Here is a 12,286-nt window from a genome sequence, read left to right on the forward strand (position 1 = left end):
TACAAAATATTTGGCCTTTTAACTGTTCCGGAATTATAGAAATATTTATAGGTTTTCAATTTTCCAAAACCAACAAAATATTTGCAGATGTATGGATATTTTCTAAGATAAAAGTACCAGGATGTCTGTAACTAAAGTCCAGGGAAGGTTTATAACTATTTGTAGGGAATGTTCCTTGAATTGCCCCCAGGGAAAAATGTCCCTCTCCCCTTAAACAATTCAGGGTAGACTAAGTATTTATCCAATCCCCTCCTTATAACTCAAGTGCCCCTAAAGGCCTCTTGGCGAACCCGTTAATTAAGATTCAATATAAATTAATAGAGATATAACTGTAGATACTTAACCAACTGCAGTAGAGTCGATTTTTGTTAATGAATAGAATTTGTTTTGAATTCAAGGCCGTCCAAGCTTTGGAGGAGACTTGATCTTATTTGTTGAAATAGGCAGTATTTATAAATTTTAATTATTTTGTTTAGTTATTTTCTAAATAGATCAAATAAATGGGCACCAAGGAAAATTTGCCGCCACCGACCAAAGAATAGTTGGTTATAAATACAAAAAGGGGAGGGAGGAGCTATAGAAGTGTTCATACAAAAAAAAATTAACAACGGAGAACGACCAATAGGTAATAACTAGTAAATAATTATTTTAGTGAGGTTTAAAGATCAAATCCACACGGAGACACAGAAATTTTAAAATAAAAAATAAGTGTCCTTTTTTTATTTTGCGAAATATATACAATATTTTAAATTTTGCTTGACTAAAAAGAATCACTCGTTACCATATGCACTACACCTTTAAACAGCTCTAAATTCTACGGGGCTGCTACAAATCCTACTTAATCTAACTCACGCTTATCTGCTGTTCATGAAGTTAAATTACTTAAATGTTTTTAAAAGGAAATTCGTTGTATTCTACGACCTAATTTAATATTACCAAAATAGCTATTTTTAAATTGTTGCATTTTTTATGCACACTCCAATTTGGCGGCAACGAGTAAATGATTGGGTTATATACTACCAACAAAAAAGGGGGGAAATTGTTGTACCAGTTGGATTGGGGGAAGGGGGAGGAATATGAGTTTATATTGCTCTGTATAAAAGAACATAACATACATATTATTTTATGTTTATATCAGTGTCACATATTTGTAGCTTTTTAGAACAACAGACAAAAATATAGATAGAACACATAAAGAAAAACTATTTGGCCTAAACTTTTCTACTGCAAAATGATTTATTAAAGCGTAATAACTATAAAATCATTATTCCGTTCGCATATTTTTAAACGTGTTGTTTTATGCCTATCGTTTGATTATTGTCAGGGATCTAAAGGGATATGGCAATGGCCGATAAATTAATGTATATCCCTAATGATAATACACAAAATTACCTTTTCAGTAGATTACAATTAGTTGTTGAAACATTTGGACGTTATGAATAAACTAATCATAATTTAATGAACACAGTATTAGTGTCTGACTGATTATGACGTAACAAAAAAAATTAGCCAATGAGAGGCCACCATAAATTTTACCATTGATCAATAACGACCTCTTATTGGCTATTTTTTTGTTACGTCATAATCAGTCAGACACTATTACTGTGTTGTAATTTAATAAAAGTACCCAAAGTTGTTAAACCAACTAATAAGAAAACGTTATTATAAGACTTTGAGGACTAATGTATTAAACAACCCAAATTCCCCTCCCTCCCTGGATTGTTGAAGTGTTGATTCCTGGGATAGTTTGGCAACCTATAATCAAATCTAAAAAGATTATTACGTCCATATTTACGTCTTTATAATATTCTAATTTTTAATTGTTGTCTTGAGGTGGTTACAGGCTGCACCCTCCCCCTTCGAATACAAGGACCCTAGATGCTAGGTGCGCAACTGCTAGTAAATTAAAAGGATATGACGGCTACGCCTCTGCTTAGGACCTATAAAGCTTCCTTAAAGTGGAGAACTTTGTAGATTCTCAAGCGTTAAAAAATAACTTCTTCATGTTACAAGAAAAAATGCAAAGAGGGAAATGGGCAGATTAGAACTTAACATTTCTTTATATATATTCTTCATAGACATACAGACAAATAATAATAATCATACAAATAATAATAATAATAATATACAATATTATTGATATTATTAAGTATTTAAGGTACACTCTTTGTCCAACGTTTATACTATATTTCTTTATCTTATCTTTATTATTATTTTTTTTAAATAGGAGATATAATAACAAATAATAAAGAGAGATAAGGAATAATTTTGTTTGTCTGTCTGTACCAAAAGAGCTCGCTAACCACTTAGATTCTTCAAGGCAGCTTTTAAAAAATACATATTAAATAGTTTTTTTTTATTTATTTAAAAAATAATAAAAGCCCTTCCTAGAAAGACACCATGAAAACATTTAGAAAAGTATGGGGGAAACTTTAATTTCTCGGCTCCTATTCGAGAATGAAAATAAAATGATCATATAAAAACTGATCATTTATAATTATGTAGTCATTAGTAAAAAAACATAAAAAATAAAAAATTCCTGAACAACTATACGAGTGTACCATAAATACTTAATAAATATGATAACTAAAACGATATTATTTATTTGATAACTTTTTTATTATCATTATAAGAATAAATATATTTTTCTAATGAATATCTGTATTGGGAAAAAGTTATGAATGCTTGAAGCTTGATAAGCATTTTATTTTCACTTTTTTTTATAGAAAAAGATAAACTTAAAGTATTTCTGTTTTTTTTGGTAAGGTGATGGTTTTTAAGAAACTTTTTACTGATGAAAATAGCCTAAAACTCAGAACCATTTCAAATAAAAACATCAAACCTATAATTATCATATCAACAAATATCTGTATTTACAGTTTGTTAGTATAGCAACAGAATCCGAAGTTTAACATGTTTTATGCATTTTTTCCTAGAGTGTTGTAAATAAATTATGTACCTGGTAGAAAATTGCAAAAAAAAAACAGGGATCTAAAGGGATAAGATAATGGTCTTTAAAATGAGGTACAAGTTAACAACTAAAATACAAAATTACCTCTTCTGTAAATTAAAATAATTGGTTGAAAAATTTTGACTTTACTAGTTTTAACCAACCAATTAAAATCTAATAAAAGTACCTAAAGCTTTTGAGCCAACCAATAGAAACATAGTTATAAAAAGTTGGGTACCAGTACAAGTAACGTCCAATGTCCCATCCACCCCTGAAAAAAAAAACAGATTTTATTCATGCATTTACAATCCACCCCTGTCAACATGAAGTAAATAGTTTATGTAGGCTATATGGCATCAAATGAAAGTGACCATAACGTCTCACATAAAATTGACATAACGATATGAATACAAAATATTGACAAAATATAATTGTTTGACATTAAAATATTTTTTAACTGTCTAAAAGGGAGTAGCTGCTCAATAAATAGCTTAATGTTTATTAAAAATATCACATTTATGAGATAATTTGTACTAGTATTATTAAGGGAATATTTATAGAATAGTTATTATTTTCTTTTATAAATTACATCAGGTTATAACATACACCCACTTACGCACACACACCCACACACACAAACACACACACACACACTTGCAGAATAGATAAATCTTGTGTTAATGTCAGGACCATGCTCGTAAGATTGTTTATACATGAAAACATGCTCCCACAAGAGTAGAGACAAGTAATATATAAACTGGACCATGCTAGTAAGATTGTTTATACATTAAAACATGCTCCCACAAGAGTAGAGACAAGTAATATATAAACTGGACCATGCTAGTAAGATTGTTTATACATGAAAACATGCTCCCACAAGAGTAGAGACAAGTAATATATAAACTGGACCATGCTAGTAAGATTGTTTATACATTAAAACATGCTCCCACAAGAGTAGAGACAAGTAATATATAAACTGGACCATGCTAGTAAGATTGTTTATACATGAAAACATCACAAGAGCAGAGTCAAGTAATATAAAAAATGGACCATGCTAGTAAGATTATTTTTACAAAAAGTTGTACGTTTATTACACAAACTGGTCCAGGCTAATGTGGTTAAGGTTAAGCTCTTTGATTAGCTTCAGGCTATTTTACTCTATCCTACCCATTTATTTATTCCTAGAGGCTAAAAAAGGGCCTATTTTTCAATATTCACATGTCTTTCCTAAATCTTTCTATTATTGATAATAATAAAGAAACATTTTAAAGAAAACTATTTCTACAGAAAAAATATGTATTGAACCTTTTTTTATCTCTCTATTTCTTTTATAGATATTTCTTTCAAAAAGACGGTAGTCTTAAAAAAAATTTGACATGCTTCAATAATAGAGTAGGTACTCTACTAATAAGATACAATTACATGGATATAATGTTTAAGACTCATTAGGTAAACATTATCCAATTAACTCAAGAAGGGAGTAATCAATTAATACAGGGGTAGGTCATTGGCAAATGAACAAATATACACACACTGCCTTTTATTTTTTTGTCTTAAAGGTGAGGCTACTCTTCAACTCACGTTGTCGGACCGACCTATAGGATTAATTTGTTTTATTTGGCTGTTATCATATGAAAAAACGACTCCCATCGAATATCTACTCTATAATTAAGTACTTGGGTTGTCGATCTTTAAGTAATTCTTTAGGGAATATCGAACTTTCATTGAGCATATGTATTTCTTTGAGCTGCAATCTAAAATAAAAGGCTGAAATTATATGATCATTGATGATTTACTTTACATAACTCATTTTTTCTCTTTGTAAAATTTGGTAACCGGTTTTTTATGCACAGTTACGTAAAAAATTAATATTTAAATCTACTTTTTTCGTGTAACACATTTTTTATGTGGGTTAGGCTATTTACTTGTTATTACTACGCTACATATTTATATTATACTAGCGGCTTCGCCCCTAGCCTCTAGGGGCTTTATTTCTGAAGGTTCAGGGGAGAATTTTAAAAATTTTGTTTACATATTTTTAGATATTTTTTTGTATTTTATAACATTTTATTACTCTTTATATCATTTTATAACTCTTTATAACATTTTATAACTCTTTATAACTTTTTATATTGATTTATATTATGTAAAACCTTTGAAATTTTTCTTTTATTTATTGTTTTTTAAAATTTCTTTGCCATTAGTCTTTTTAGGGCTTTTCCCCACAGGAGAAGGAAGTTTTCACAATCTTTTTGAATTTGATAAAACAAAGTTTAAAAGAAGAAAAGAAATCTTAAAAGAAGAAAAATAATTGAAAATATAAAGAAAATATAAAAAAGTATAAAAAAGTATAAAAAAATATAAAAATTAATAAAAATATATAAAAACATAAAAAACATTAAAATTAGAAAAAAAATATGAAAATTTTTTTTGGGGGGGGGGGAAATTTTCATTTTTGGGGGGGTTGGGGGTGTCCCACCCCCCAAGAAAATAGCTTAAAACCACCACAGGACCAATAGGTATATACCCTGAAGAGTAGAATCCAATCGGTTCAGTGGTTACCGAGATCTTAAGCTTCAGACGGACAGACGGACGGACGGACGGACAGACATCAAGCTACTTTGTATTATAGATATATGTTTTGATGTATTTTATGTTACTAGCGGATTCGCCCCGAGCCTCTAGGGGCTGTGCCCCAAGAGGTTTGATCAACCTAATTTTTCGTATTTTAGATTTAAAAAGAAAAAGGAAAAAAAAATTTTTGTTATTGGGGGGGGGGTATTTTTCATTTTTTGGGGGGGTTGGGGGTGTCCCACCCCTCAATAAAATAGCTTAAAACCATCACAGGACCAGTAAGTATATTCCCTGAAGAGTAGAGCTCAATCGGTTCAGTGGTTACTGAGATCTTAAGCTTCAGACGGACAGACAGACGGACAGACGGACAGACAGACAGACAGACATCGTTCTACTTTGTATTATAGATAGGACCAACACATTGATGGTTGGAAATGTCCTATTTTTGGGGTTAGGGGGAGGTGGACTCTTTTTCCCTTTTTCTATGGATTAAAAAAGTGATATAGGCTAATGAAAACATTTAAAAAAAGAACAATTTTAAGCAATATTTGGATAAATTATATACTTTTAAATAAAAAGTTATTATGGAATCTAATAATGGGATTTGAAGAAAAACTGTTTTGTTTAATATTGTAATAAATTTTTATTATTATATATTTATTATCAATTTGTAGAAGGAGCATACTGTAATGTTTAACAACAAACAATTTTATTTGAAAATAAATTGATTTTATGATGGCGGCGGAGAAAACAAATTTTATAGTAGCTTCGGTCCCACTATAAATAAACGTCTATCCGCATCTAATTTATATTGACATTCAAAACATTTGAGTCCACTCAGGCGGATGATAAAAAAACTGTAGCTACGGAGGATTTAGTACCTAAAAATTTATTTAAATTAAAAAATTTTATATTGATATGTTCAAAGTAGGTATAACTTTTTGTTTCTTAAGGAAATATGTCAATGCATTGCAATGGTTTGAAAAACAAAAATAAACCTTCAAGTTTAAATATAACAGAACGAGTTCCTAAATTAAACAAACAAAAAATAAAAGTATGACTTTCCCTAACTTTAAAAAAAAATATTTGTTTTTAAAAGGCTGCAATTCAATTTTATAACTCTACTTAAAAAGCTTTGATTTTAAAAAAAATATTTAAATTTGGTTATAAAAACACTAAATACAGACATGCATGTAATTCAGGGAGAAGGGATAATACAATGGGAAGAATAATGAGTGCAGGTATGTCAAAGAAATAAAGGAATAAGACAAAGTTGTAAATTAATATCCAACAAAAATCAGAAAGTTTAAACTTTGAGGCCAGTTTTTTTTGCATATCATTAAAAAAATGTTCGACAATATTGAGTTTTAAAATAGAAGAGATAAGAGATGAAATAATCTACCAATGACTTATCTCTGTCTCTATCCTTTACCATTACAAGGATTAAAGTAGTTTTATTTATATTAATCCCTACCTCGCCCCTTTTGGTTATACTAAAGTTTTAATGCTACTATTATATTCGCTTTGTCCGTTCGTTTTAAAAGGTAATGAAAAGGTAATGAAAGTTAATATAATTAATTTTTGACACATAATACAAGGACATTGGACATTATACTAGTACTTAAATATCTTATTCGTAGCTCGGTCTAAATACTTTGGGTACTTTGACTGAATCATGATTAGTTAAGACAAACTTCCAGTATCCAAATTTTCCTATCTATAATATCAATCTACAGAAGGGATAATTTTGTTAATCATAATCGCGATGTCTAACAATTTAACGTACATTTTTTACTCGTAAGATGCCTATAACAATGCAAAACCTGAACAAAACCATTATACATGTCTCACTATTCTATGGATGTTGATTATTCTTGTCTTTAATACTGTGTTGTTCTTTTTATATGTTTTGGTTAAACTATTTATTGTATGCATAGCAAACCTAAACTCTCCCCCCCCCCCATATGCACCACCAACTATTAGTCTAATAAAAACAATGAAATAGATATAAATGTATTATAACAAGGATAAATATGTCCATACGGGTCGCAGCATTAACAATCTTTCAATTATAGGTTATTTAGAATGAACAGATAACTATAAAAACATTTTTGAAAAAATAATGTGCAACTCTATAAAACATTTAGTGTAAAGAGTTATTTGCATTATGTGTACGCTTTCTAACCAATTATATAGTCAGATTGTTCCTACAATGTGATATGACATTAGGACTCTAGACCTGCTATGTTTATTACTTAACTTTTATTTTCGTCATACCTGAAGGGGCTAGAAGTAGAAGAAAAGCTACTGTGATAATACGATGATACCCGCTACTTCGTTTCTTTCCATGATCCAAATTTCTTTGTAAATCCTAAAAAACACTAATATGAGTATCTGCTCTATTAACAATAAAATGCATACATATGTACATTTAAAAATGTTAAATAAATCTAAAATAAACAATTTATTTTTTTGTTCTGTAGTTTTAGTAGCCAGATGACAGGCAAATTCAAGGTCTTATTATGTACAGTACACATTCTGTACACTTTTTTGAATAAGATTATTTACTAAAATGAGCAGGAACAAAGATATTCATAAAATAAAAAAATATTAAACTTGTGTACATTTTCAGACTTCTGATTATCTGTCATCCTTCTCTATTCAAGGATATTCCTTACACCAACAAGGATGACCACATCCTTAAAAGCGAAGCACTGAAACGGTAGGACAAACGGATATTAACATTTGTATAGTGTCAGAACTGAATAATCAGAATATAAATATAAACCAAAATTGTAAGTAAATTTGTTGAAATACTGCTGGATACAGGGTAATGTTTATGGACATACTTACATTTTTAGGACTTGATTATAGAGTTGCTTCGCTTATAACATTATACTTTGTTGTCCCAGGAATTAATATACCAAAAATCAGATCAATCGGATGATTAGATCACATGAAAATTTGTTGTTAAAAAAGTAAAAAAAATCAACATGTTTAAAATGGACGCACGGACATTATGGTAATGATTATAGAGTTGCTATGCTTTCTAAATCGTACCTAACTACTAAAGGAATCACCATGCAAAGTTTGAAATCGATAGGACAATTCTAACATGCCTAAATTAACGAAAAAAGCTATTTGTTACGGACGGACCGATCCTAATTATAGAAAAGCTTTGCTTCTAAAAAGTATGTGTATGAGTAAAATGACTGCAAGGACGAATATAATAATGGGTATTGCTTACATGTGTATTTTAAACAAATTCATTTTCGTTGATGTGTTAACAAGACTGAATATATTTTGTTAAAATTTTCATTATATTTTTATTATTGCACTAATTGAACATATTTTGTCCTTAAGATTATCATTTGGATCGTTTTTTATTATATTTTAGTTACGAAAATTAAAGATTTGAATTACAAACTAAGGAATACGACAATTCAAGTATTATAGAGTTCTTAATTTTGATTTTTAATCTTATTTTACTTTCACAAAGTTTAATATTTTTAAAAGTATTGTTTTAAGTTGTCAGTAAAAGGATGTCTTTCTGAGTTTTAGAAGGATCTCACAAAACTGTGGCATATCTTTATCTTTTTTTTTAAAGACAGTAACTATTTTTTATGGCATATTAACCAAAAAAATACTAACACATAGCTCACGTTCATACACAGTCCCATTTCAATGTTATCAAATTTGGAAAGAAACAATCACCACAAATAAAAATCAATATCAATTTCATGGACCTTTTGATACCACCTTGCACCCCCATTCTCTAGTTTGTTTTTATTAACATTAGACTTTACTTACAGTTTTATTACAATGCAGTTTTAAATTCTAAAAATTTGCTGAACAAAATTAATTTTTTAAATATTTAACCTAGATTGCGAATAATAAAAACCGCGACTGTAGCGTAACACGTAGTGCATCCGCTCGTCGAGGGGGACAGGGGGTGTGATGGGTTCGAATCTCGGCCCAAACCACGTCACAACTAAAGACGTTAAAAGTTGTACCTACTGATGCTATCTCAGATGCGCGACATTAATAGTAAGAGTTGGGGGAATGCATTGGCCGAAACTCATTACCATGCACAGTCGTGATTTTCAGTCAAAGGTCGTGCAAATAAAGGGTTGATTGTAAGCAATAGTCAAGACGTTAGTACCATGGGACCTGCTATAAAAGCTATTAACCCATCCTTAGATGTATTAATCACGGTATAGATTGCGGATATTAGACGTAAAATCTTATATTTTAAAAATATCTCACAAGTGTTAAAACAACCTTTATTGGTCTTCATCCAAATAGTCTACCGTTTATCTATTTTGAAGGCATGACAAAAAACTGTTTGGGGGAGGGAGGGATGAGTTACAGGACTCCGCCCATTTTCATTCTTTTTTCACACATAAAAAAAGAATAGTGGGTAGTAACGATTAAAATAGAAAAAGCATGAATTTAATAGAAATTTGCTACAGATTAAAAACAAGATAGACATACGTTTCTTTAATTTTAATAGTAAAATGTTTTTATTATAAAGATATTTATATTGTAAACTTTAACCCTAAACTAACCCAAAAAGTGATAATTTGATATGATTTTGAACAATTAAAAAAATGTTTTATCTATGATGAATATAAAACACCAAAAAAACATAATTTTTTTTTCTCGTATTCATTCGAATCCGGTGGATAGGAACCGGTTCTCATCCATACGAAAAAACTATGTCTAGCATCGTATTATATCCAGCTTTCTACGAATATAAAAATGTACAATCATAAGATTAAAACCAGTTTTTTTAGCCGGTGCCTTCGGCACCTCGGGGCTAAAAAAACTAGTTTTAATCTCATAATTGTACATTCTATATCCGCGGAAAGCCGTTTATAATACGATGCGAGAAATAACTATTCTAAAACATATATGTAGAAATATTTTTGGGGGATGGTTATGAAAAACAGGAAAGGGGTATTCAATTTATATTTTGGGATTAATTTTTGGGGGGAATAATGAAATAAATCTTTTGTGATGTAACCAGGCGTGAACTTGATTAGTGTAATATGTTATAATGCTAACCTTTTTTAAGTAACGAAGTTACTCTATAACAAAGGTTTGTTATCGTCTGTACGTTCATACTACAAATCGTTAATGAGTGACAGTCATAAAAGATATAGGTAAAATATATACTGAGGCATTTGCGAATTTAAAAAAACTTGAAAATCAGTGAACAACCAAAGACAAATTAAAAAATACGAATTGTCAAATGGAAAGACAATAGAATACACAAAAAATCTTCGGTACTATTAAACATCATTTTTCTTGTTTATTTAGCAACCATTTTGACATTTCTGTTTATTGATGAGAAAGAACGAGGAAATATTCAAAGGAAACTCCACACGTAATTAAAAAAAAACATGACTAAGGATTAATCAGCTCTAAAACAGCCGGTGTTTGCATTTAATGGTCTGTAGAGGTGCAAGTGTTTTGGAACAAAGCAAAAGTGCGAACACAATAATATGTACTATGAAAACTCTACTACTCTACTATAACGTAGTGACAAAGGCAGGGAGTAAGGGAGGGGACAATGGATCGAATATTCAATCTTTAGGAGTCTCAGACTTTGGGGACTGGCTTAAAGGGAATGTGCAAGAATTTAGCAGTTTCTGACTGAGTTTGGGGACTTGCGCAAGAAATGCCGTTACTCGCTATGTTAGTTTTGAATATATATAGTTTTGCAGACAGAGAGGCGTGCGGGTCATATACTTGCCCATCCAGCTACACGCCTGCCTGCCCCTTTTTCCGTGTTCACATCACTTGCCCCCAAATCTCTTTTCTCTTTCCCTGTCATCTGAAGAGATCCAGGGAGATATTTCTAATAATTAATTACAGAATGATTATGTCAGTCTGTAATACTGGTAATCTTATTTTCAAATGATTGCTTTTTTTCTTGGAACTTTTTTCTTAGTTTATGGTTTTCTAGATTTAATCAACAATCACTTTACAATTTCCACCATATTTTCGGGATTATTCTGGTTTTCATGGCCTTTCTTCAAAAACTCTTAAATTGAATTAATTGCCCATTGTCCCCTCCCTTACTCCCTGTGACAAAGGACACCCAAGCTTTTTATGTTGGTGGGGATAATATTAAATAGGGGGTGGAGGTACTTTAAATATTTTTTCATCCCCCCCCCCCCCACTATACGTCCTTGTGGTAGTAACGTTAATATCTAAATTATAAAGTAGATGCATAATAGGGTTAATTGGACATACTAACCTAAATGTCTGAGTGTACCTTTAAAAAGCATCAATCTAAGTAAAAATCATTTATTTGTCTGCCTTCACATCTCAACAATGTCAGAGTTTATACAAACCAACCAAAAAAACTTTGTAGTAAGTAGCACAATAATAAATCCGGACAGTTACTACATTTGGTAATCTTACGCTTGATGTTTAAAAGCCATCGGCTTCAATTTATCATTGTCTAAGAAACCAAGCCACTTCCAATATGTAATACTAGTTGCTTCCCCCCTAGCCTCTAAGGATAGGGTAGGTGAGAGGCAACTGTTAAGAAAATAGCATAAAACCTCCCTTTAACACTTTATAAGCTTCCCTGAAAAGTACAACCCATTAGGACCAGTAATTTACTATTTTAGTTACTAAAGGATAATAACTATTAAGATTTGAGATGTTTTTTTTTGACGGAGATTTGGAAACACTGATGATATGTAATAGCCTTTTTTAGGGAGAATAATTAGAAGGGGGAGGGGGGGG

Source organism: Acartia tonsa, chromosome 13 (genome assembly GCF_053477335.1).
Source record: "Acartia tonsa isolate MP-2025a chromosome 13, ASM5347733v1, whole genome shotgun sequence".
Classification (NCBI taxonomy): domain Eukaryota; kingdom Metazoa; phylum Arthropoda; class Copepoda; order Calanoida; family Acartiidae; genus Acartia; species Acartia tonsa.